At 37.8% G+C, this 27,053-nt stretch overlaps 1 pseudogene; it reads right to left on the bottom strand.

Annotated features, from left to right (window-relative positions):
* Positions 1-1,367: 1,367 nt before the first annotated feature.
* On the bottom strand, positions 1,368-20,793 carry LOC129084724 (transcription factor 7-like 1; annotated as a pseudogene).
* Between the last annotated feature and the right edge of the window lie 6,260 nt (positions 20,794-27,053).

Here is a 27,053-nt window from a genome sequence, read left to right as displayed (position 1 = left end):
TCCTACATTGAGCTTCTCAAGACCTGGTCTTTCACAGGAAAATGGTAGGTTCTGAGTATGTTCACCCCATGATAACACCGAGGAAGAGGATCAGAGTCGGGCAGCAGACAGACAAGACGACAGCTGTTCTCAATAACTCACTCCCAGGACGCGAGTTAGGAGCTTGATTTCCAGGTGCGCTGCTGTTATCCCTTCCCAGCTGCAGTTTCCATTCCACCCTGAGTCATGCCATGTCATTTTCTAGAATACTCATATGTTATTATAGTCTACTCGTATTTTATCATGCTATGTCACATTATGGTATGTTATTTATGCTATATTTTTACTATGATTTATCTTTTTGAGTGGTGCCTGCCTTTTATTAATATTTTAAATTTCCAACTGCCAAATTTATGTTTTTGTTTTTGTTTTCGTTTAGGTTCTGGGTCTGGAGTATAATTTATTTATTTTTTGGTCCTACAACTGCAATCGTATTTTCTTTTGTGAAAATAAGCAGTTTATTGGAAATTCAAATTGCTCCAAAAACCCCATTAAAAACAAAAAGAAATACGTGCAGAAGCATGTGAGACGATGGGGGAGGGAGGAAGGGCTTTAGAACTTTGGCACGCTGCCAGCGCTCACCCAGGTGCCGCGAGCCAGTCCCTGGGGCAGGTCCTCTCTGCCACTCTGGGACTGTGAGGGGGAATCTGGACAACGGGGTGGAACACAGACTTCGTTGCTCAGCAAGTGGCAGGCCCCTGGAGTCCCTTCAAATGTAGGGAAGAACCACTGCAGAGGATCTTTCCCCCCTCGAAGGCTGGGGGCTGTAGGGTAGGGACTGCTGAGGGAAAGGGGTGCCGGTGAAGACGAACCAGGCAGAGTGTCTTCTTACGTGGGGATAGCCTAACACTGAGCGCAGGGTGAGGAAGATGAAGGCAAGAACCCATGGAGTTGAACAAAGGAGAAAACTTGGGTGAGATAAAAGCAAATGTCCAGGAACAGGGTCTAGATGAAGAAGCAATAGCCTAGAAATCTCAGCAATGGACACCATGCAGACTGGGTGTGGGGCTGGGGCAAGTGGGGACCACAGAGGAGGGAGGAGGGTATTGGAGTAAAGAGAAGGGGGTCTTTTGCCCAGTGCACATCTGGGAAAAATGACACAGTACTTTTCAATTCTCTTTTCTTTTAAAGATTTTGTTGGTGGTGGTGGTTTTGTTTTCTTCTGTTTTTTAAAACAGCTGTAAGGTCAGCTACTGGTTGCATCTACAAAATGTAAAGTGCTGTTCTTGCCAGTCACCTTACAGAATAGTTCAGAGTGGTCAAATTTTGACCTATAAAGTTTCCTTTATTTTTGCCTCCTCTTCTGAATCATTACTACTTAATGGTTTACTTGACAGCCTGCATAGGTCATGGGACAACTTAGTGGGCAGATTTGGTGACCAAAGAAAGAGAGTGGGCGTGGAGTAAGGGGAGGGCCTGGTGGGCACGGAGTGTGGCTGGGAAGGAAGGGGGAGGAGTCAGAAGGGCTGTGAGCACGCACCCAGGTGGAGGAGCTGGGAGAGGAGGAGCAAGGAGTGTGGGGAGAATGGGTAGGGGTCCTGGCTGCACATGTGGCCAGAGGACATAGCTGCAGCGTTAGCTGACAGGAAGGCAGCTGAGCAGAAAGCCAGCTGGGCCCGGGTGACCGGCTTGGTGGTGCGGGAGAGAGGGGGTCTCGCTCTGAGTGGGTTGCAGGGGGCAGCCGGTGAGGCCAAGGCTGCTGAGGAGGCGTGGCTGGGCAGCTGAGCATGCTACCCTGGCAACAGGCAGGGCTGTCAAAGGGCTTCCCAAAGGGCAGGTGCTGAGCACACGGCTTCCTGATTTTGGAGGCCAGAGAACCCTCTTTCTCTTAGACTTGATGCGGTGACTGTGTCTGTGACAGCTGTTTTTCTCTCTTCCTCTTCCTTTTCTTACTGTGGTTGCCCTGGGCTGACCAGGTCGGGTAGAGCTGGGAGTGAACCTGCCGCTCCTTCTTGGCCTGTTCTTCTCAGGACAGGTTGTGCCACTTTTCTTCCTATGATTTGGTTCATGGCTGCACTTTTCTTCAGGGTGCACTCAGCTACTACCTTGGTCCTCATGTCCTTCATATATAACAGGAAGGCATTAAGGGGTTTCTTTTCAAGGGGTATCTTTTCTTCCTCCTTCTCCGTGACTGGTGATTTTGAGCCTACATCTGGGCTCAGCCTGGAGTATGCTGGTTCCCGCTGGCCATGGGGGAGCGGATGGTGGGGTGGGGATTCCTTGAGGTGGGCAGACCAGGAGGAACCGGAGCCACCATATGAGGGGAGAACCAACTGGCAGCCAGGCTGGACGTTGAGGCATCCATGGCGGGGGCTGGGTAGAGGTGCTGGAAGCCACCAGGCCTGGAGTACATGGGCTGCCCTGGCTTGGGGAGTAGCCAGCCACGGGGCATGTGGGATTTGTCCCACAGCTCCAGGAGACAGTGGGTAATAATGGGGGACAGTTCAGATGGGTGAGGGGGTGGGGGCATGCCTGTCCCTCCTGTCTTTGGATCAGTTTCTGGGGAGCCAGGGGAAAAGCGGCGGTTGCTGTAGGGTCAGCGATTTTCAGCCCCTATGCTGCAAGAATTTTTAAAACATTAAATACCTCATTTGTCAGAGGCACTGACCTCTTTTCCTGCAGATTGTCAAATTTAAAAAAAATGACAATAGCCAACACCATAGCCATCCGGTGTGAATAAATCAAAATTATACCTATTTTTTTTGTTACATTGGCAAAAATATCTATTTTTTGGTGTGCCTCAAGGTTTTAGTAATTAGCTTATGTGTGCCATGCGATGGAAAAGGTTGAAAATCAATAGTATAGGTGATGAGGGGGCGTTGACGGGTGCAGTGATGCGGATGCTGAACAACAGGAACTTTATTGGACACGTGTGATGGGGCGGCGACCTGATGTCCTTGACTGTAGCGCTGGAGGGGACACCAAGGAGGGGCCATCTCATAAGCAGGCTCCTCCTGAAGAAAGGGGCCATTGGGGAGGTATAGGCTGCTCACATCCACGATCAGGAGGAACAGGTACCCAGGGTACAGGGTATCCTTAAAGAAGGCGCTGTCCTGGGGCCTTCTCACTCAGGCGAAATAGTCCCTCGGCTTCTGAAAGGGAACCGAGAGGCTGCGGAGCCTCTCTGCCTCAAGTCCCAGCAGCTGCCCTGGTTCTCCAACTGGTGGACCGGGGGCGACTTGACTTCGTCCAGGCTCAGCTGCGCCAAGGCGCTGTCGCTGCTCAGCTCCTCCTCCTCCGGTTCTTAGCCTTAGAAGGGGACCAGCTCCTAGCTCACCTCAAGGTCATTCCCAGCACCGGCTGCCCCGCCCCCAGGATCCGCAGCCCTAGCGTGTTGGGGCTTGCTGTGGCCTCCGGCGGGCCGCCGCTCTCCGCTCTCTGCAGCGTGGTGCCGGCTAGGCCCACCCGGTGCTCCGGCTCTCCTGGCTGCTTTTCAGGCACCGGTGACGCTTCCGCAGCAGCAGCAGAGTTTGACGGGTGTGGTCTGGAGGGAAGCGCGAGCCGCACAGTAGGCGGAGCAGGGGGGAGGGCGGCTCGCCTTGGGCCGCTCCTGCCGTGCGGAGCCGAAGGGTGCCCACCTCGCTGACACCGCCTGCTCCGCTGGGGTGTCCCCGTGCCTGGCCCGTCAGGGAGGGGCGAGCGAGCTGGAGTATAATTTTGTAAGATCTCTTTTTATTAGAATCTGCTTTGCTGAAATAAAATTCACATACCATAGAAGTAACCATTTGAAAGTGTACAATTCAGTGTTTTTTTGAATATTCAGAGAGTTATACAACTATCACCACTATCTAATTTTAGAATATTTACATCACCTCCCCTCTCCCCCAAACTCCGTAGTCATTAGCGATCACTCTTTCCCCTTCCTCACTTTTGGCCACCACTAGTCTACTTTGTCTCTCTATGAATTTGCTTTTTCTACACAATTTATATAAATGAAATAATAAGTCCTCCTTTGTGACTGGCTTCTATCAGTTACACAATTATTCACAGTTAACCCATGTTATAACATGTATTTGGGTTCATTTGTATTTATTGAGAAATAATATACCATTGTATGGTTATACCACCTAGGTTTACCCATTCACCAGTTGAACACTTAGATTGTTCTACATTTTGGCTATTAGCAATGGAGCTAGATACATTCATGTACAAATTTTTGTGTGGATGCATTATTTTCATTTCTGTTGGGTAATGAAATGCTAGGTCGAATGGTAACTTAATGTTTAACATTTTAAGAAATTGCCAAACCACTTTTTCCAAGTGCCTACACTATCTTATAATCCTACCAGCAAGGTATAAGGTTCAGATTTCTCCACATCTTGGCCAACACTTAATATCTTTTTTTATTGTAGCCATCCTAGTGGGTGTGACTGGTATCTTACTGTGGTTTTGATTTGCATACCCTAATTGTAATGATGTTTAACATCTTCCCATATGCTTATTTTCTATTTGTATGTCTTTTTCGGAGGAAAAGACTGTTCAAATCCTTTGCCTGTTTTTAAATTGGTTATTTGTCTTAAAAATATTGAGTTTGAACAGTTCTTTACATATTGTGGATATAAACCCCTTCTCAGATACATGACTTTCATATATTTTCTTCCATTTCATAGGATATCTTTTTGGTTTCTTGATAGTGTATTTTAGCATAAAATTTATTAAATTTTGGTGTATTCCAATTTATATATTATTTTGCTTTTGGTATCACATCTAAAAAATCATTGCCTAACCTAAGACTATGAAGGTTTACATAAAAAGCTTATTGATTTTTGAATTAATTTTTCTTTACAATGTGAAGTAGAATTCAGCCTCATTTTTTTTTGCTTGTGAATATTTAGTTGTTCCAACATGATCTGTTGAGAAGACTATTCTTTCCCCCATTGTTTTATCTTTGTACCCTTTTGAAAATCTGTTGACCATAACTGTAAGGGTTTACTTCTAAACTCTCAAATCTAAACCTTTGAACACCATGTGTATCCTTATGACAGTACCACATTATTTGGATTATACTAGGTTTGTACTAGGTTTTGAAATTGGGGGATGTAATTTCGCCAACCTTTTTTTCCTAAGAATGTTTTGACCACTGGATCCCTTGCATTTTCTATTTTTTGGATCACTTTGTCAGTCTCTTTAAAAGAGGCAGCTAATATTTTGATAGGAAATGCACTGCATCTGTAGATTAATTTGGGGGGTATTGCATTTTTAGTAATATTAAGTATTCTTATCCATAACATGAGATTTCTTTCATTTACTTAAGTCTTTAATTTTTCATTAAGGAGTATATTATTGAAGTTCCACATATATGTAAGTTTTCCAGTATTATTAATTTCTAATTTTACTTCATAGCTTTTGTAGAACATATGAGATATGGTTTCAGTCTTTTTATATTTATTCAGGCCTTTTGTATGTCCTCACTTATGGTCAATCCTAGATAAATTTCTATGGACACTTGAGAAAAAATATCTATTCTGTTGGGTGGAAATGTCTGTTAAGTCTATTTGGTACATGGTATTGTTCAAGATTCTATTTCTCTGTTGACCTTCTGCCTTGGTGTTTTATCTGATAATGAATGTTGAGCACTGAAGCCTCCAAATTCTATTGTAGAACTGTCTATTCTTTCTTTCAATTACATCAGTTTTTGCTTCACATATTTTGGGGCTCTATTATTAGGTGAATATATATTTACAAGTGTTACATATTTCAAATGGATTAATCTTTTGTTTGTTATAAAATGTGCTTTGTTTCTAGTAATTATGTCTTAAAGTTAATTCTGTGTGTTATTATTATACGTACTCTAGTACTCCTTTGGTTACTGTTTGCATGGTATATTTTTAAATCCTTTTAGTTTCAACCTGTCTTCAGATCTAGTGTGCCTCTTGCAAACAGCGTATATTCTTATCCATTCTGTTAATTTCTTTCTTTTGATTGGAGTGTTTAACCTATTTACCTCTAATGTAATTGCTGACAATGCAGGATTTACTTTTGCTCTTTTGCTATTTGTTTTCTATATCTTATGTATTGTTTCTCTGTTCTGCCATTACTGCTTCTGCAGTAAATAAGTATTTTTCTAGATTATCATTTTAATTTCCTTATTATTCTTTTACTATATATTTTAAGTTATTTTCTTCATGATTTTTCCAGTGATTAAAATTAATATTTTAGTTTAAAACAATCTAGTTTATATTAACACCAATTTGATTTAATATACAGGAAGTCTTTGCTGTAATATAGCTCTGTCTCTTCCCCACACATTTTGTGCTATTATTGTTTTAAAATTTGTATCTCTGTACATGACCCCTTCAACAGAGTTTTACAAATATAGTATTATGTAGCAGTTGCTTAAACCAAATAGGGGAAAAAAAGAGTTACAAAAATGCATTTATACTGTGTTTGATATTTTTTATGTAGTTACTTTATTGGTGATATTTATTTCTTCTTTATGAATTCAAGTTGGTCTCTAGTATCTTTTTTATTTCATCTTTAAGGACTCCGTTTAATATTTCTTATAGGGAAGGTATGATGATGACCCCCCCTTTTTTTTCTTGATGTTTTCAAGATTCTCTCTCTATCTTTGGTTGTCAATAGTTTGACTCTGATATTCTAGGTGTGGTTCTCTGTTGAGATTCTAAATGTATAGGTTAATGTTTTTGTCAAATTTAGGAAGTTTTCAGCCATAATTTCCTCAAATAATCTTTATGCTCATTGTTCTCTCTTCTGTCCTGCGACTCTCATTATGGATTTGTTGGTCACCCTTGATGACATCCTTCAGGTCTCTAGGCTGTGCTCTTTTTTTTCTTTCATTATTTTTTCTTTTTGTTCCTTAGACTGGGCATTTCAGTTGGCTTAAGAGTTTGCTGATTCTTTATCCCTGAAGCTCAAACCTGCTGGTGAGTCCCTGTAGCATATTTTTTTATTTTAGTAATTATGCTTTTCAATTTCAGAATCTATTTGGTTTTTTAAAATAATAAATTTTCTTTATTGCTATTTTCTATTTGATTGGACTTTACCCTAATACTCTAATTATTTAGATGCTGCTTTCTTTAGTTCTTTAATAATATATATACTAACTGATTTATTTTTTTTTCTGTTAAGCCCATTACCTGAATTTCCTCAAAGACAGTTTCTGTTGACTGCAATTTAAAATTCTCCTGTGTACTTTTGTATGTTCTGTGTATTTGCATGTCTCATAATTTTGTTGAATATTGGACATCCTGTGGTTACCTGGAAGTGAGCTTCACTTCCTGCTCTAGAGATTGTTTGTTTAGTGACTTTCCTGGACTAATTTTGCAACACGTGCAGCTGTTGCAATCTCTCTTAGTTAGCTTAATTAATGGCCACATAATGACTAGTCAGAGATTTCCTTCAGTTTATTGAACCAGTGAGTCTGCCACTGTTTGCTGAGTTCTGTGCTTGTTTTATGGCGTGCCTTGAGCGTCCAGGCACTTTAAAGCTCTGCTTTAGCCTTCATTTCAAGTTTGTACAAAACCTCTAGGTCATCCAGAGCTATAAGATTAAGCCTTTTGTTGTTTCCTCCACATACCTGTAGCCCTCTAGATCCAAAGAAATATGTTGAAGTTTGCCTTCTATGGATATCTTCCTATTTAGATTTTTCTTTTCAGATTATTGGCCAGCTTTGTTTCCCCAATGATATAATCACCTCATGTGGTGTAAAGCAAGTTCTTTGATTTAGACTAACGACTTGGGGTCAGGACTTTCCTCACTGAGAGATCTCTTATTTAGGTAATAGTAGAGACAAGCCCTGTGAATGGTTGACCCCTTTCAAGGGAACCTCCAGGCAGGTGAAATTGTGATAATTATATGGAACCGGGATTTCTGGCTCTCTCCGGTGCTGCTGGGCTGCTGCTGTTTTCAGTTAGCAGAGTTGCAAGGTTGCTGGTCTTCAGGATGATTCTGGAACTAGGGAGAGGGAACTGCGAAAGGAAGTTAAAATGCCACAAGTTCACTGTCCTTACTGAGCTTTAGTTTTTTGTCTTCAATAAATGCTCCTTGGATCTTTGAAAGCCTTTGGATAATTTTAAGGGTCCTGGAAAATTTAATTTTAACCTTATTTGCCAGTATTCTTGGTTTTATGAAGGAGCACATTTTCTGAGGTCCTTACTCTGGCATTCCAGAGGAGTTCCACCCCAGAGTTATGTTATTTTAAACAACCTATTTCATCCTACCACGAATCTGGTCTTTTTAGTAGACATAACGAATCTCTAAAAAACACTGTTCTTACATAGAGATTAGCAGTGTATGTGTATCAAGTGGTTCTGAAGTTGGGCACATAAATACAAATTTCAGGCCTAAGGGTATATAGAGGGTCTCCTCCTCCTCACAACCCCAGGTTTCTTGCTAACACTAAATGAAATACTTCATTCCAGGTTGTGGAATCCTGCAAAGTTCACTTTTATACACTCAATGTCAGATCTTCTTAAAAATTATCTTTTTTTCCCCCAACTGGTAGATTAATACTTGGCTTTTAAGGAATGAAAATGAATACATACTAGCAAGTTCTACATTAGAATATTTAAAACAGAGATAATTAAGCCCTTCCTTACCCTTAGGATTTAACTCATTTTCTGTCCCAGGAACAACAGTCATGTCCTCCAGGACACAATGACCTTCGAGAGCAGCGATTTTCAACCTTTCTCATCTCATGGCGCATATAGACTAATTACTAAAATTCTGCAGCCCACCAAAAAATATGTTATATTTTTTGCTGATGTGACAAAAAATAGATATAATTTTGATTCATTCACACCGCACGGCTATTGTATTGGTTGTTCTAAGGGACAAGAGGTCGGTGCCCTTGACTAAATAGTCAGGTATTGCATGCTTTAAAACTCTCGTGGCACACCTGTTGAAAATCACGTCTCTAGGGTGTGGCCTACATTGTTCTTTCAGAAAGACAAAGTCTTCACTGATATTTTGGAATTTGGCCTTCTAGACCTCAGTCATGAGGTGGGGATGCATTATCTGTAGTTCAGTCATAGAATAACTCAGGACTACTTTTCTTGTTAAATATGAAAGACTCACGTATGAAGCAGAGCAAGATTGGGGTGCTGGTTCTGGCTCTACGAGGAAATATTTTGTGTGGTCTTGACAAATCATCTGATTTCTGGCTTAGTTCCTTTCGCTATAAAAGAAAGACGGTAGACCAAATGACTTACAGACTTTTCAAGAGTAGAGAAATCACTCTTACTAACAATGGGCAACTGAAAAGTCAGAATTACAGTGCTTATAAGGAATTGTATGAGGATGGGGGAACAATAGATAAGTTAGATTTTTTTTCCCCAAGTAAGAAACACATTTGAATTCTGTTGTACGAGGGTAGATACACAGAGCTGGGTGTAAGGGAGTGCTTGCAGATTGCTTTGCTCTATCCTTTTGTTTCTGGGATCACTTACTGCTAAATTATTCTACCCAGGCTACTGCCTAATCACTTAAAGAGTTTTTAGGGATAGTAATCACAAGAATTTTTTTTTCAGATAGTGTCTTGGCAACCTTGACTATTGTTTTAGCTTCATCATTAGGGTCGGTTACTTATGTAAGCAAGATTTTCAAATGCGTGGTTGGAGTAGTGTTTCACAAATTTAAGTTGCTTATTTTTCCGAATCATGGTTTTCTAGATAAGTGAAACCTGGAAAGATAAGAATACTCAATGAATAAAAATCTTTCCACAATATTGTTTTTAAAAAATCAGAAAGCAAATCTCCAAAAAGGAAGGTAATACTAGAGGTTTGTGAAAGAATTGACTCCTTAAGGATGTCCTGGTTTTATGCACATTAAATCTAGTCTTCCAGAGCTTTTTTTCTCTAAATTCGTCATATGTATACAGTGATATGTGAGGTGCAGAATGAGCTTCTACAAGACCTTAAATTATCGTAACAATGAAATAGAGAACCATATTACTTAATATGCTAATCAATACAAAAAATCCTCTGTAGAACTATCTTCAAAGTTAAGGATTGAAACCTTATAATTGTTTTAAAAACTCAATTAATTGCAACACACTATTTTCTGAGCAACCTATGCTACTCTTTTCTTCCTGGTATCTTCCAAACTATTTGAATTAAAGTTGTCAGGCCATCGATACTCCGCTGTCCCTGTTCCCCTGCGTCCTACAATCCTTTTATCCTTCCCGTCACGTGCTGTCCCCTGTGTGCTTCTAAAACAACCACTCAAGTACCCCTGCCAACTTCTTAAGTACACACACTTATGCATGTCATAAAATGAATATCATGAAGCTCTAATTTGAGATTGTCATTTATATATGCCCCCTGATGGCACCACCAGCAGCAATAAGACCCTTCCAAGGATAAGAAAACCTCCAAAGCATGAACTTGCGCAATGACAGTAAGTGGTACAAAAGAGCAGAGAGAATAATTAATTTCTGACCCATGACAACCTGATTATTTCTTCACACAGAAGTTATTACTCTTTCTAAGCAACATTTTACACAAATTATTATTAGCCATAAAATTATCCATAAAAACTGTTAAGAATCAAAATAATTAAAACTGCCTTTGGTCTTAACTGAATTTAAATATTCAAAGGTGATATGTTAACATCTTTCAACTTCGGATTTGCCTTAGACTTGAAAAGTTAGCCTAAAACGAACTTGTTGCAAGTGGTACAATTAAGTGGCATTTATATTTTTAGTGGAGTTGTTTTATTTTTAATTTATGGATTATTTAAAAATCAGTGTTACTCTGTGTATATTTACTTTTGTACTACTGCATTTTTGTATTACTTAGATTTATTTTATTTATATTTTGTTCTACTTTGTTCTATTGTAGTCTTGTACCCTCCCTACTTTAATTTAATAGAAAAAGCATGCAAGGATGCTCTGCAGGCAAACGTACAGCAGACCTGTTAGCATTTAATCTCTTTTTAGATAAATGCAAATACTGCCACTGATGGTATTGAATCCTTGTTCTGTAATCATTTGGGGAGCTTCCTCATCCATTTTTCAAGTTGTGTCCATTACAATCAGTGACTGAAAATTGTGATCTAGAATATTCGTTCTTGACGAAAACAATAGAATTAAGCTACAGGGTTCTGGAAAATTGCTTTTATATTTAAGCAGGACTGCACATATACAGACACCTTGTTGATGATTTTACTGCCTTGAAGAAAATGTATTGCTACTGCCACAAGCCTGTCTTTTGGCACTTTATCACTTACAAATTGCGACAAAGAGACTTCTTTTTAATCTTATAGGTCACTGCTTGCAGTCTGGACTATCCACTCTTTTGTCCTCTCATGTAGGTTAGATAAGGTGGAAAATTCCATTTAGTTGTCTCTAAATTTCATATAAATGGTATGAAACACAGACTTTGTCTTCTGATTTTCAAGTCTCCAAATCTTTTAATGTACCAATTTTATTTTTTCATATTTTAAAAATTTTAGAAAGAATACAGAATGTGTTTGAAATGGTATTTATGAAACTAAATTACTGGATGTATTTTGAAGGGTTCAGATCATGAATCATCAATACAATCTATTTGACATCGAGAATCCTGACTGCAAAATAATTTTTTACCTAGTTTCCTTTCACTATTATCACCATCAGTTTTGACTAACTTCTTGTATAAGAAGATTTATACAGATACCTAATCTGACAACACAGAGTTACCAAAATACAGATATTTCTAAATAAATTTCTCTAATCATTGAGTCCTTGTACAGGAAACAATGAAACAAATGAGGAAGAAAACACACACTAAAAACCCTCTGTTTTTGAGCTCTTTATTTCTCTTGCATTTTGATTTCAGAATTTTCTCACAGGTTCTCTGTTTGACATCCTCCTATGAAGCCACGGAGGCACACTGTCATGGCTTCTGTCCCTGCCCCAGACTTTGTGTGTTATATTAACAATCTCCCAGCAATAAAGGAAGTCTTTGTAAAGACACTATCTTACAGAAGAGTATTTTATGTCATATAAATGAAGAGAAAGTTTACTCCCAAAGCAGCATTTTATTTCTACTAAAATACCAACGATGCATTTCCGAATGCCCTCCTCTCAAGGGGTCTTAAGCAGTTTACAAATATAATTTTTACCTCTGATTTAAATATGCTCTCAGCTTGCTAGCCTCATTTTACAGCTGAATAAATAATCAGGAAGAAAAGTTAGAAACTTTTTATGTGTTTTTTAAGTCAAAATATAATGTACAGAGAGCAAAAACAGGCTGTGAATGAGGTCTTCCTAAATGCGATTAGTGAGAACTTCCAATTGTTTATTGAGAATTTCCTGTGTAGGCGCTATGTTGGGGGCCTTACGTACATTACCTCTAGAACTGCTTGCAGTTTGGGAAGGTATGCATTATTATACCCATTTAACAAGATAAAAAAATGATGAATAGGAAGGTTAGCTGTCCAGCTGTGAAGGACAGAGCCAAGATTCAAGTAATGCTTTCTTACCCACTGATAATTACCTGAACAAATACTGTATTTTCTCATTCAAGCAAACAGGGGCTTGGCAATGAAGCAGAACAAATAAAAACTGAAAGGGACACTAACATTGGGCTTACAACCTTTTGCCATGCTTTCTGCAGGGTTGCCATTGACCTTCAGTTTCTAGATCTGCACTCTGTCTCTAATATCTTTTTAGATGTCATGTATGAGACCACCTTCTAAACATGTTTTTGGATACGTAAAAACACTTTTTGGGGGGAGGGTTTGTTGGAAGTGGCAACAAACTAATTTTTTATTGCTTTTTATTTAAACATGAGTGCAGGGTTCACATCTTCTGTAGTTTCTAAATAAACATCTTTTCTCACATTGTGGGTGTGATTGGTACACCTGCATTTGTAGAATGATACCCATGCTTTGCCTCCTACCACAGGCTCTGTAGCTCTGTGTAAGCATCTCTGTTGAATGACTTACAAACTCCAATAAAAAAAAGAACTAAGCCATTTACTCAACTGTCAATCCCCTTTCCTTTTTTTCTAAATAGCACCACAAAGTCTTGTCTGATCAATTGAAAAGGAGAACACACCTTTACAGTGCCCTGACCCTGTCTAAACGCAGCTTTCATAAACACACTCAGAGATAAACAAGACCATGGATTCACTCTTGGCCTCTCCACCAGTGTGCTTTTAAAATAGGGTTGTGCTTGTAAACCATGTCTAAGGTAATAAGGAACAACCATGACTATTTGGCTCTGACCAGTGCCTAGAGCTGCCCTCTGAGGGAGAAATCACAGAAGGGCATGGGCTGATGTTTATGACGCTATAAGATTGTTAGAACGTCCACCTCAGGACATTTCTGTTTACAGATACAGGTTTCAGTTTTATTCTGGACAGAGTGCCTGCAATGATCCCTCAGAACTTAACCTTCCCAAAAATTGGCTTAAAATCACAAAAGTACTTGTTAGTCCTTAATACTTTTTCTTCTTGCTGTAAACAAAAAGTTTTATTTTTGTTTCTAGCAGCCTTTTTTTTGGTGTGTGTGTTTGGAGGTGTTTCTCCATATAGTTATAAGTAATGTCTATGGTGTGACCAGAAATTTATTAATGATGAATGTTTAAAGAGTCTAAAAGAGCAGTAATTGGGTCATTTGTAAAAAATCACAGCCTGTGACTTATTAAAGAATGTTTTTGCCTTATGCAAATGGGTAGATACTCTTAGGATTTCTTTAAGAAAATGAATAGTTACACAAGGAAATATAGCAAAAGCTTTTCAATCAGAATCTTTGTGCTGAAACTTTGCTTGAAGAGAAATCATCTTTAGGTTGGGAATATGGGGGTGGGTTGGGGTTGGGGGCACCAGGTGGTGGCATGGCTTCATAATTTTGCCAGGAACTAAGGTTCATGTCTTTAGAATTCCAGGTCTAAAAACTGGATTTCATCAGTAAAATCAAAGATAATTTGATTCATAAGGGACTTTCATGATACAAGACATATGGGGGGGGCATGTAGGTTTACAGTTGTGAGTACATGACACAGTTTATTCTTGAATTATTATTTATTAATTATTGTATTATTTTCCATACCAACAACTGTAAACCTACTTTTCCAATCCTTGTGTAAATGAAAGAGTTAATTTATTAAATTTAATGTGGCAGTTTCAGTGACTGGAAGTATATATCTCTTAACGAGGTCATCCCTTTTCCTGATGTCAAAATTTCTAAGAAGCTAAGTAGAAATTTCCTCAGTGAACATGGATTAGTGCAAACCCTTAGCAGTATTTCATGATAAAAGTAGAGATATACTTTCTCCGTGGAGGATGATATGTCTCTTGTATAGGAATACTAGCATACGCCCGATTCAGCCTTTCTTTCACCTATACAATGGTAGACACAAGGGTCACTTATGGCATATTAAGTGACAACAGATTATTATTACTATTGTTGTTGTTGTCATTGTTGAGTTCTTGAATCTATGCTTTAATTTTTTTTTTCTCTCATCCCTTAATGGTCAGGCTATGTTACCAGTTCTTTCTGATGTAAATTTGTGTCTTTAATGTCCCCTACTTCTAATTTATTGCTTCTAATTTGCTTAGATAGAGAAAGTAAATAAACAAAGCAGTTAAAAGGATGTCTGTAGTTGTGTTAGGTACAGAAAGCAAAGGCCTAAAGATTTCTTCAGTGAGCACAGAGCTCATAAAATTTGTCTGTATGTTACCTGTTTTGGCTATTCAAGTACTGTATTACTTCTTGATTTTTGTTATTTTAGGTAATTTAAGTTACTAGATAAATAGTTCTGTGTTTGTGAGGTATTGTTAAATTGCTGTTACACATGGTCAGTTCTACCTCAAGAAGCCTCAGTAGGATATGTCGTTAAGTCATGTAATGAATGAATATTTACTAAAAGAAAGGGTACAACACAATTTCATTAGAGGTGACACACAAAAAAGAAATAGTTCTGTTACGGGAGAAACTCCCAGAACCTTGATTCTTCTCACTGATGAAGTAAAGAATTACAGGCCAGCGAGCCTACTAGTGTGCAAAGTTTATTAATGTTAAATTCTAATAGAAAAGCAAAACAAGGGTGGCCTAGAGCAGGGGTGGCAAAAGTAGGGTGGCGAGAGGCTGGGTGGCCAGCTCCCAGATGGCCAGAGGCCCAGGTGGCTAGAAGCCAGGTGGCCAAAAGGGTGGCCAGGGGCTTCCCCTCCCACCAGAGGCTGGCTGGCCAGGGGTACCTTGCATGGCAAGAGAACCACGAGGCTAAGAAAAGAGGCCAAGAGAGTAGAGTCCTTTGTTCTGAGGACTTATATAGTTGGTGGGGTGGGGGTGAAGGAGTTACATTTTGATTGGCCGGTAAAGGTGGTATCAGCTTTCAGGGGTGATGTGACTACCTAAATGTAGGTATGGGTCGGGGGTCTGATGGCTGGAATCCTTATCGTGCTCCAGACATTACTTGTTTATTTTGCATACATGATGCAAGGCAGGCAGTTAATTAAAATTGTTTATGGGCCCTTTCTTTGAGCACTGTAGATTATTCCTTTTCCCTCCTTCCAGGCCCTGGGATGAATAAACAGTCTCAAGGTTTTCCTTTCCCCAGCTAGTGGGGATGATACACACAGACTTTCAAGGGCTCCCTTCCTCCTACGCTATCATAGTTTCATTTGTTGTTCAGCAACAACACTTGTTGTATTGAACCAGGCTCATTATTACTGGGTCAACATGTGAGCTTTTGCTTCTAGACTCCTGTAGTAAGTTCTTTGTTAGATTGTCATGGTGAGGGCCCTGCCTTTATTTCCCCTCTGGCCGCTTAATCCACCGTAAGAGTTCCTCAAGATTCCTTAGCCTAATACTACTTAGCTTAGTTCAGTCCTGAGGCTACAGTCATTTTAACTTTAAGTTATAGCTTTTGCCTAGAGAAAAATATACTGCCAATTTTAAATATCTCAAAATATTGCCAAATGTCCATCAATCAGGGTCCTAAAATATTTATGATTTTTATCCCTTTGCATAATTTTGTGCTCCTATTTAAATGGAGTAGTTGAAGCAGTCACCTTGTTATTGGCTCCCCTTCCCCCACACTGAGTAGCAGCTACACTTTTATACCTCCTCATAAAACTTTATCATATAATCAGCATAAGGTCAGGAGAAGTTGAATCTAGTAGTGAAACAGTTCTCAGGAGATGACTTACTTTATCCAAATACTTTTTAAAATAGATCTTTCTTATTCATGGGCTGATTCAGAAAGTTTTCTGTTGAACAACATTCATGTCACCTATGGAATATTTCTTTCTTACATCTCATCATGGAAACATAATTTGTTTTCACTTTTCCAATGAGAGGCATTTTTAAAAATCAGAATATAATTTCTACATTTCTTTTGTGATAATAAGTCCACACAGTGCATTTTGATGTCAGTGATTTGTAAATAAATGACTTTATTTCATTCCTTAGGTCATCTGAGAAATTTGTTATTCTTTTAAATGAAATTAACTTTTAAACTACATTCTACAATGTAATTCTTGAATAGAGGCTCTGGATTAATTCAATGTTTTGTTTTTTAGAGGAAAAAGTGTGAACAAGGTGATGCTAAGTAATGTATTTCAAAGAAGTCATAGGAATTACAGTGAAATCAAGATTTTGTTTAACTTTGAAACCTCTTTAGCTGTATGATGTAGAGTAACATAGGAATATCTTTGCCTTTTGCGCCAAACTACCATCATACTTTAAAGTCTGTTGTATTTATCTTTAGAATTTTCTTAGCATCACATAAAATAATTAAGCATATTTTGTTTTAAATTAATTTCCTTAGTTTATGTATATATCTTAATCACAAATTATCATTGTAAAGATAATTACAAATACTTGTAAAACATTCAAGTGGTATAAAAGGGTATCAAGTAAAATGTCTAATGCCCCAGATCTCTGTGTTATTTGATAGATATTGTTTGATAAATTCCACAATGTTTGAGAGCTATACTGATAGTAAAAGAAGACTTAGTTTAAAACATTTTTGCATTATCAGAGGAGGATGAACTTGCTTTTTTCAGCAAAGAACAAAATGTTAGACTTGTACTTGGATGTGATCTAACATGAGCAAATATGAGCATTTGAGATTTGTGCCTTGAAGCCAAAAAACAAGTATACTTGAATGCTGGAGACTAAGATATGAGAAGAAAATTGGAGAAATGATCTAGAGAAATGTAATATGATCTGTATCTTAGCGCATCTGCCATTATTTAGAGATATCCATTCTTCCTGTCTGTCTTCCTAACCTAATGTTCTCTTTTTTCCTTTAATAAAACTAAATTTTGTTCTTTCTCATGTGTTTGATTTATTATTCTTTATTGTTTATAGAGATAGAGATCAAAGCATCCAAGGAATCAATTAAAAAAAGCAAACAGAAATTCTAGAAGATAATGACAGCTATAGGGTATTAAGACCCTAAAGCTCACAATCAGATTTCGTTTGCTCTGATCATTGATTTGATACACAGGATGGAGACAGAGTGTTCATCTACTCATATGTGGCTGTTCCAACAGAGTTCTTGAAAACTTCCCTGTCAAAAAATGCAATAATCACGCTTAAAAGGCAAAGAGAAAACCATGATAGCTATCTGAAACGTTTATGACAAGAAAAGCCTCTTAGTGGTTAAACATCAAATATTTAAACCAATAAGAAAAAACACGATCTGTTCCAATAGATAATATTTATAACAGCTCTGGGTTAAAATAATAAAAAAATAGATACCAACTGAAGTTTCAGAAGGTAGGGTATTGTTTAATATATAACAAACTAGTAATACAATGGAATATTATACAACCATTAACACAAAGATTTAGAAATATATCCACTATTTAAAAATCTTTTTTATGGTCAGCAGCATCTGACCATAAAGGTGTCCTGGCTTCTAGCTAAATGGAATGCACCCTCTAAGAACACCAAAGCAGCTGAGTCAGAAATGAGAGTCCCTGGTTCTCTGAGAAGTCTTCAAGCTAAATAAGACATAAAACATAAGCTCCTGTGTGGTGGTCATTAATGCTATCCGGCATACATTCCACTTCCAGACTTGGTAGGACTGCACTTCCCTGATCCCTTGGAATTAGGATTTGCCATGTGACTTGCTTTAGGCAATCACATGTGAGCAGAAGCAGTAATGCCACTTCCAGGAAGAAGCTTCCCTACCCAGGGTGATATTGCTATACTTTCTTTCCCCTACTCTGGTGACTGGACATAGTCCAGATTGTGACTGCTCCACCAGCCTGGAGCAGACTAGAATGAAAGCAGCACAGTGCAGACCCACAGCTCATCCAGGATGGATGTGTAAAGTGGCATACATAAGAAAGAAATTTCTGTGATTTTAAGTTACTGTGATTTTAGGGGTTGCATGTTACTGCTGCAAAACTCCGCCTATCCTTGCTGATATAGCATGCTTCTGAAATAACAAGCTTAGCATTTATTGGGACACTTCCATCAAGGCCCTTATCCTGGCTATACCACTAAATAGCTATGTTCTTGAGTAAATTATCTAAATGCAGTTGTAAGGCTCAGGCTTCTTATCTCTGTGAATTAAATATACTAACACTACTTTATGGGATTATTACAATGATTAAATGAAACTATGGTTAGTATAGTTCTTGGCATGCAGTAAACTCTCATTAGATATTAGCTATTATTATTCCTACCATAGTGAAGACCAATTAAGAAACACATTCTGCTTCTGACTGACAGGAGTTGATAAAGGTGTGTGGGTATGGGAGCAAATTCTATCAAAAGCCTGAGGCCAGACCCTAAGGTACAGATATTTGTTTGAATGATGAGATTGGATTCTAGTCCTTCACTTTCTCTTTAGAACAAGCGACTAAAGATGGCCTAATGCTAACCAAGTCATTATGCACAAGGTTAAAAAGCTAATATTTATTTGTAAGCATTCCCAATCCAAAAGAGGATTTTGAGAACATTTCAGTTTGGCAGCACAGCAGGAGATTAGGAGACACAGGAAAGTAGTGTTATCACTTTCCTTTTCCTTTTTCTTTGTCCAAAAACCAGTTAATAGTATAATTCCCTACACATCGTCAATGTGATGCTAGGAGTGTTCATATCACTTTTCCCATAGGTAGACTGAGGGACAATTGTATAAGGTGCCTTTTCTGAAGTCTAGTTTGCTCAGAGAAGATATCTGGAACAGCACCCACACATGGCCAATGATTTTTCTCCAGTATATCATTGATTTCATTATTTTCAGATTTTGCATTTGCAAATTTTCCTTTTCACTAAACTACATTTGTAATCCCCAAACTAAATGTGACACCTTTGCAGCCAATCATGAACAATGGTAGAGTGGCAAAAAATTTGAGTCCTCAGATACTCATGTCAGCTGAGGTTGACCCAGGTAGTGCTCTGCTTTCTCATTTCACCTCTCATACTGTTAACAAGATTCACTTTCAGTCTATTTAGTGCTACATTTTACACATATTTGTGCTTTTTGTTGGTGACTTTGCTGTTTAATATGGGCTCCAAGCATAGCACTAAAGTGCTAATATTTCTAAGCACAAGAAGACTATGATGAGTCTTACAAAGAAAATAGGTGAGCTAGATAAGCTTTAGCAAGTCATGAGTTATTGTGCTGCTGGCTGTGGTTTCAATGATAATTAATTAGCAATGTATAACAAATAAGGTGTCTTTAAACAGAAACACACATAAACCAAGATTATGTATTGACTGGTTGATGAAAATATCATGACCTGAGCTCATAGGAACCTAACTGGGATTTCCTCTGGGAGCACTGGTTTGATAGTCAGTAATTCAGTGTTTGTGGTAGCTACCACAAATACTGTATTGAAATTGACAATAGCTTCTTTCAAGCTTCTGTTAAATTGTTTGAGAACGCACATAAAAAAAGATGAAAAAATGGCAACAGAATGTGGAATTAAGGCCACTTAACCATTTCCTGGAGACTGGTAGGAATTTCTATGTAGGAACTACAGAGTGGATGGAGACAGATTTCAGAGTCCTTACTGAATAGAGGTCAAATCTTGTCATGCACTGTCAACATTCTTACTCTGTGAATGGGCATCAGAGCGTCCCAAGAATTGGTTGAGCAAGGATGAATGGAAGGAAGCTTGAGGGAAGAGCAAACCACAGGAAATATATTTTTGCGTTTCAGGGTCTTTGAGTGTCTGGTTTCATAAATACCACTTTCACTTATTACTGAAATGCAGCTAAGTACACCTAGTTTTGAGGCTCAGCAGATGTAGAAAGCTCATACTGTATAATACACAGCTCAGTTTGCATGAACAGCAGGTATTGCTCAACAATATTTCAGTTTCTAACAGAGCCCAGTCACAAGTAAGAGCTGTTTCTCCAAAGGGTAGTAGTTATGCATCAAAGAGGTCTTGTTTTAGTCCCTCAAATCTAATAGCTGCTGTTATTTTATTGGGGTTTATCATATAACACATATTGTACCTGATCTGATACTCTAAGTTGAGGACTTTAGGCTAGGGATCCTTCTTCCAACATCTAATACTACTTTAATATTTCATACTGATTTTAGTATATACTCATAAATAGATGATACTCCCTCTCAGTACCTGACCTCCTTTCTGTGAATGACCTTGCTCTCCCCACTAGACTTTGTCATTACCGATAACTGCACAGCCTCCGTAATCTGTTTTTGGTGTCCACTGTTTTACTACCACCTTCTATGTTGCAGCTCATGTTCTTTTGTACCCTATATCCAGCAACGTTTGTATATCTCTGGGTCCCATATTTCATTGGCCCTATTAAATCATCGATGTCCCTTAACCCTGTCTTGTATTCACCTTCTTTCTTAGCCTGCTTGTATTCCATGGTCCATCATTACAACTTCACTGTTTACACCCTCAACTGTCATGACCTCTCACCTGATCCCATAGTCCTCAGTAGTAAAATCTCACCTTGTTAAACCCAAACTTGGTTTATTGAAGGCCTATACATATAATGTTGAACCTGGTAAGAGAAAAATACCCAACCATTGTAACTATACCACCGACCTCAGACAATGCTGGGAAATGCTATATTTCCCTGCCCATTCTCTCTCTCTCTTTCTCTGTCTCTGTCTCTCTGTTTCTCTCTCTCTCTCTCTCTCTCTCTCTCACTTCTATCCTCTCTCTCTCAACTAACAATTTTATACTTAACTCTTCTCAAACCTTGGACACACTCTAAGCAATTTTTTCAGATGATCTTACTTCCTACCTCCCTGACAAAACAGAAATAGTCAGAAGAGAGCATCCACAAGCTCCCATCCTGCATTGCCTTCTGTTTCCACAGATGAACTTTCTGTGTTCATCTAAAGCCAACACTTCCACTTGTATTTTGAATCCCATTTCCCTTTGCCTGCTTAAAGACATCACCACAATAATGATCTCTTCTCTACCCTTTAAAGAAAGAGAGCCTTCTCATACTTCCATATGCCTCCTGGCAGATACCCATTTCTTTGTTCCTTTTGCAGCAAAATTCCATGGAAGAGTTGAATCTGTTTGTTACCTTCACTCTCTCTCTTTTCCTAACTTTTGATATTGATTGAAAAATTCTCCAAGGCTAGAATTCAGCTAGAAGAAAACAGAAAGTGGATGAGGGAAAAAAAGAAGAGATTTAGGCAAAGTATCTGTAAGTCAGACTTCCACCACGTCCTTGTCTTTTTAAATTCAATCCTAATAAGTAACCAGTTACCTCTCTTATCCCTGCACACATTGTCCTTTCCCACTTTCTCACCATTGAGAGAATCCTTACATCAAGGCCTGAATTGCAGTTTTAAGGCTGCTGACCTAAACCTTTCTGGACAGAACCAGAAGTAGATTGTTGAAACAGACAATAAATCCCACGTAACATGTTCTCAAAGCTTCTGTTTTCTTTTGGCCATGAAGAAAATTATGAAATTCAGTTTGGGGGAAAAAAACAATTATGTACCCTACAAAATTAAACAAGCATAAAATGGGACTGAAAATACAACTTGTCCACCAGTTTATTTTTGAGATTTTTAGATTGTACTACTTCTTAGCTACAAAGAACTATGAAAATTCAGTGGATCCGCAGAATGTATTTTAAAATTAAAGGCTAACAGATATTTTTCTAAGACTTTCAAGTTGCATAGACTGTGCATATAGTTGCATTCTCTCTACAGCATGCATTTTACGTGCACTTAAGCTACAGCTAGGTAAGTAAGAAAACATAGTTTCAATGGATTAAAAAGACTTTCATACTTATTACTAAAATCCTACAGGTTTAGCCTCATTTGATTTGCAAATTGCTTTGTTAATGAATTATGTATCTTCTCTATAAAATCTTTGAATAACAGATTCCTTTTTTAATGTCCCTTAAAATGACCCTTAAGCCATCCTTGACAACTTATTTTTAGTTTGTCCAATCTTTAATGATGAAATATTTGAAAACATCTAATCACAACATTCAGAAAACTTTCTGAGATGAATTTGCAAAGTCATATATTTTGCTTTCTTTGTCCCCCCGCAAAAGTTCAATTTTTGTGTCCTAGTTTTTTCTTTGAAGAGAAGGGAACCAATTAGTCACATGCTAATCAGACTTTTGGGTTGAATGTGTAATGAATCATTTTTGGAATCAATCATTAATTTTTATCCAAGAGTCAACTCTGACATAAATAGGTTTAAGAAGGGATAACAAGAAGTAGGTTCTATCAGAAATGAAAGAAGATCCATATATTCTTGAGCAGCTGCCTGCTTCAAGAGGTCTGTATTGTATTGATTCTCATTCTTCCATGTGTATATTTCTGGGCTCAAGTCCCAGAGTTTCTGTCTCATGACAGAAGAGATGGCTATTACCATTAAGTTTCTGAAAATGTCTTTAGACTTTCAAGGATCAACCTCTGGAATGCACAACCATGCCAAGGAAACGTAATGAGAAACTTAATTAAATGCCATCAGATCACCCTAGGTCTATTACCACCATGAAGTAAGAGTGTTTATTTCATTCATTCATTCATTCACTCACTCACTCATTTGTTCATTCATTTCTCTATTTACTCAACAACCATTTGATGAGAATGTTAGATTCTGTACCAAAAGCACTAATGAAACACATGTGATTAAAATATAGCTGGCACCATCAAGGAGCTAACATTTAGAAGAGGCAACAGAAGTAAATACATAATGAAATGCAATAGAATCAGGTAACAGGTTAATGTGTCTCTCTACCTGGGTGTCTTTTCATAGTCCTGACAGAACCACCTTGGAGTGGATATTTGTCATCCCTTTGTCAACCCAGCATCTAAAGTTCTTATATTATGAGTCTTGGCAGGAGGGAGAACCTGTCCCCCATTGTAAAAGTTAAACATTACAGACTTTCCCTTTTCCAGCCCCCATTGCAGTTAGGTTGTGAGTATATGACTTAAGCTTCTCCAGTGGCGTGCCTCTGTCATTTATTTTGAGGTGGGAGTCCCCTGTGATGCCAGCATTGGGCAGTAGTGCCAGTAGCAACAAAGAGTGTTCAGTGTGCGGGGCACTGGGAGTGCAGCAGCAATATTCTCACAAACCTGTTCAGTAGTTTTTCTGTAAGTACTATCACATGCCTCGATCTTCAGTTCTGCCTGTTCTTTGGGTTACCTGCTATCCTTTTAATGAGTTTGATTTCCACTTACATTGGGCAGATACCTGAATTTTTAAATGCATTGGCAAGCCAACATTTTTGACTGTTTTGCAGGGGGGTTGCTTATTTTGTTATGGAAGGTAATGACCTAGATACCAAGTCAATAGGAAATGTTTATATTGTGACATTGTTTAGAACTTGAATTAATTGGGGTTAGTTCAGAGACACTTGTGGATTCTTTATCTGAAGTTGCTAGTCCTCAAAACCATTAAATTTTGAAATTATTTATCAGAAATATCCACAAGCTTAAGATTCACAGCTTGGCTTCCCTTGGAAATCTTTAAGCCCAGCACAAGTAGCAACCATCCCAGGTTGCTTTATAGCTCAGGTAGGGTGGCTACAGGCAGAACATAGGTGGAGGGTGACCTTGGCCTGTACCACCTGGGAAATCCCAGAGCCTGTGAAGCCAGTGAGCAGCTACAGACCACCACTCTGCCCCTGTACAGGTGATCTTCTACAGAGGGCAGAAGTTAGAATTTCCCATTGACCAGCCAACAGCAATAAAGACTCAACTAAAAGAGAAGGGTGTACTCAGCCCACATGGAGGGCACACCTCGAGTACCCAGCTTGGGTGACAGGGGAGGCAGTGTCAGGGGACCCTGCAGGTCATCTACTATATTAGGCCATACTACCAAGACAGGGAGTCATAGAAGCTCTATTTAGTACACACAAACACAGGGAGGCTGCCAAAATGAAGAGATATGGCCCAAATGAAACAGATCAAAATTCCAGAAAAAGAACTAAACAAATGGCAATAAGTAATCTATCAGATGCAGAGTTCAAAACACTGGTCATAAGGATACTCAAAGAACTTAGTGAGGACATAGCATAAAAAAGATCCAGTCAGCAACGAAGAATACACTAATTGAAATAAAGAATAATTTATAGAGAAGCAACAATAGGGTGGATGAGGCTGAGAATCAAATCAATGATTTGGATCATAAGGAAGCAAAGAACAACCAATCAGAACAAGAAGAAGAAAAGGATAGTGTAAGCATCCTCTGGGACATCTTCAAGAGGTCCACCATTCACATCATAGGGGTGCCATAATGAGAAGAGAAAGAGCAAGAAATTGGAAATCTATGAAAGAAGACATCCCTAATTTGGTGAAAAAAATAAGCACGCAAGTCCAGGAAGCACAGAGAGTCCCAAACAAGATGGGTACAAGAGACCCACTCCAAGCCATATTATATTTAAAATGCCACAGGTTAAAGATAAAGAGCAAATCTTAAAAGCAGCAAGACAAAAGCAGTTAGTACCTACCAGGGAGTTCCCATAAGACTGTGAGCTGATTTCTCAAAAGAAACTTTGCAGCCTAGAAGAGATTGGAAAGAAATGTTTCAAGTCATGAAAAGCAGGGACCTACAGCAGAGATTGTTCTAGGCAGAAAAGATATCATTTAGAATGGAAGGGCAAATAAAGAGCTTCCTAGATAAGAGAGAACTAAAGGAGTTCATTAACACCAAACCATTATTTTATGAAATGTTAAAGGGACTTATTTAAGGAAAAAAAGGAGACAAAAATTATGAATCATAAAATAGCAAATATACTTATCTATCAACACTTAAGTCTAAAAAACAAACTAAGCAAACAAGAACAGAGGCAGAATCATGGATATGGAGAGTGTTTGATGGTGGCCAGATGGAAGGAGATGTGGGGGAGTGGGTAAAGAGGTGAGGGGATTAAGAAGTACAAATAGGTATTTACAGAATAGCCATGGGGATGTAAAGCACAGTATAGGTATTGGAGTAGCCAAAGAACATATATGCATGACTCATTGCCTTGAACAATGGTGTGTCATTGCCTGAGGGAGTGGTGGGTGAAACAAAGGCGGAATAACTGGGTCAACTCCAATAGCATAATCAATAAAATATCATTAAAATAGAGAAATGTCCACAGTTTTCACACTAATGGTCTTGTTAATGAAAAAAACAGAAATTTAATAATCTCAAAAATATTGATTGTGTTTATTATTGGTTTTAGATATTTTCTCAAAAATCAATTTGATAGTTTTTACTATAAATCTGGTGTATTATTTTGTCCTTTTGTGTTCTCTCTTTGAGTATTTAAAATTTTTTTGTTTTGTTTATGATATTTTAAAGTACACTTTCAACAACTCATTTGTAATTTTACATTATGTTTTAAAATAATCATGTTGGAAAATTAGTGTTGAGCAGAATGTAGTACAGATGATGAAAGTCCATTTACAAATCATTTTAAATAACACTTAAGGTGATTATTTAAACGCTTTTTCAATAAGTTATATCTAAAACTCTAAATGACCATCTAGTTTGGGCAGTTATGAGTTGATTATATCTTTTATTACTGGTCTATTTACAGTATATTGATATCTGTCCTAAATTTTATTTCTTACTTGATAAGGAGGACTTAACACAAGGTAAAAGTTTTAGTAAACTTAAATGTGAGAATTATTATTTATAGAGGTAGATACTAGCTCATTGTCTAAATATAGTAACTTTTTAAAACTTCTTTCTTCTATATATTTTTGAAAGAAATACTAAAGGTCAGTCAAACTGGCCTTAAAACTTTTCTATTATTTTTGAGTGTTTTATTTAAGTAGAAGGTAAAAGTTCATGAAGTTTGTGTTTTACATAATTTATGAGTAAGAGTGTGGTGCACAGAGATTACCTTTAGGAGAATTTCATGGTGGATTACATACTGATCCACACAACACTCTGGAACTCCAGTAGGAGAGTTTGAATTAACACTTTCTATGAACATTTAGAAAACTTTCTTACCTTTATGCCAATAGTGTCTAATGCTACTAGGTTATCTTTCTAGGCCATTTGCGGGGGGGGGGGGGGAGTAGTTACAACTATATTTTTATTAAGAAAAAATAAATCATGAGCTTATACTAGAAATTACATTATTTTGACAATACATTTTACTTTATAGCTGTGTCTCATATACTGATCATATTGGTTCCTAACTACATTAACATACATATTATTCATTATATACTATAATCTTAAAATTTCAATATAGCACTACTAATATTACTAGTACTAATAAGATACTGAAGCACTTTTGGACTTCTGTGGTTCTTTTGCTTCTAGAATATATTCTGTTAAGAACACACAGTCAGTACACTGCATTTAAAATAAAGAATTTCAATTGTCACTGTAGTTATCAACTTTATATATCATTTGTATGTACAAAATAATTCAGTTTCTTTTTAATATTTAAGAATTATTTTTCTTTCCTTTTGATTATATGTTGTTTTATAATTGCATAAAGCATTTGCATGATTCCAAAAGCAAAATTATAAAGCAAAGTATTTTCACGGAAGAGTCACTTTATCCCTTTCCTCTCCATTTTATTCTTTCTCCAAATGAAAGTTATTAATTTTATTAATTTTTGCTTTATACTTTTCAGTAATATTTTAAAAGTTATATCTGAAATATGTCCATAATAAATATATTGATATTTCC

This window comes from Pteronotus mesoamericanus, unplaced genomic scaffold (genome assembly GCF_021234165.1).
Source record: "Pteronotus mesoamericanus isolate MK-2021 breed Mesoamerican mustached bat unplaced genomic scaffold, CSHL_Meso_final contig_130, whole genome shotgun sequence".
Classification (NCBI taxonomy): Eukaryota; Metazoa; Chordata; class Mammalia; order Chiroptera; family Mormoopidae; genus Pteronotus; species Pteronotus mesoamericanus.
Note: the sequence above shows the minus strand (reverse complement) of the source record. Positions and strands in the feature narration are given on the sequence as shown.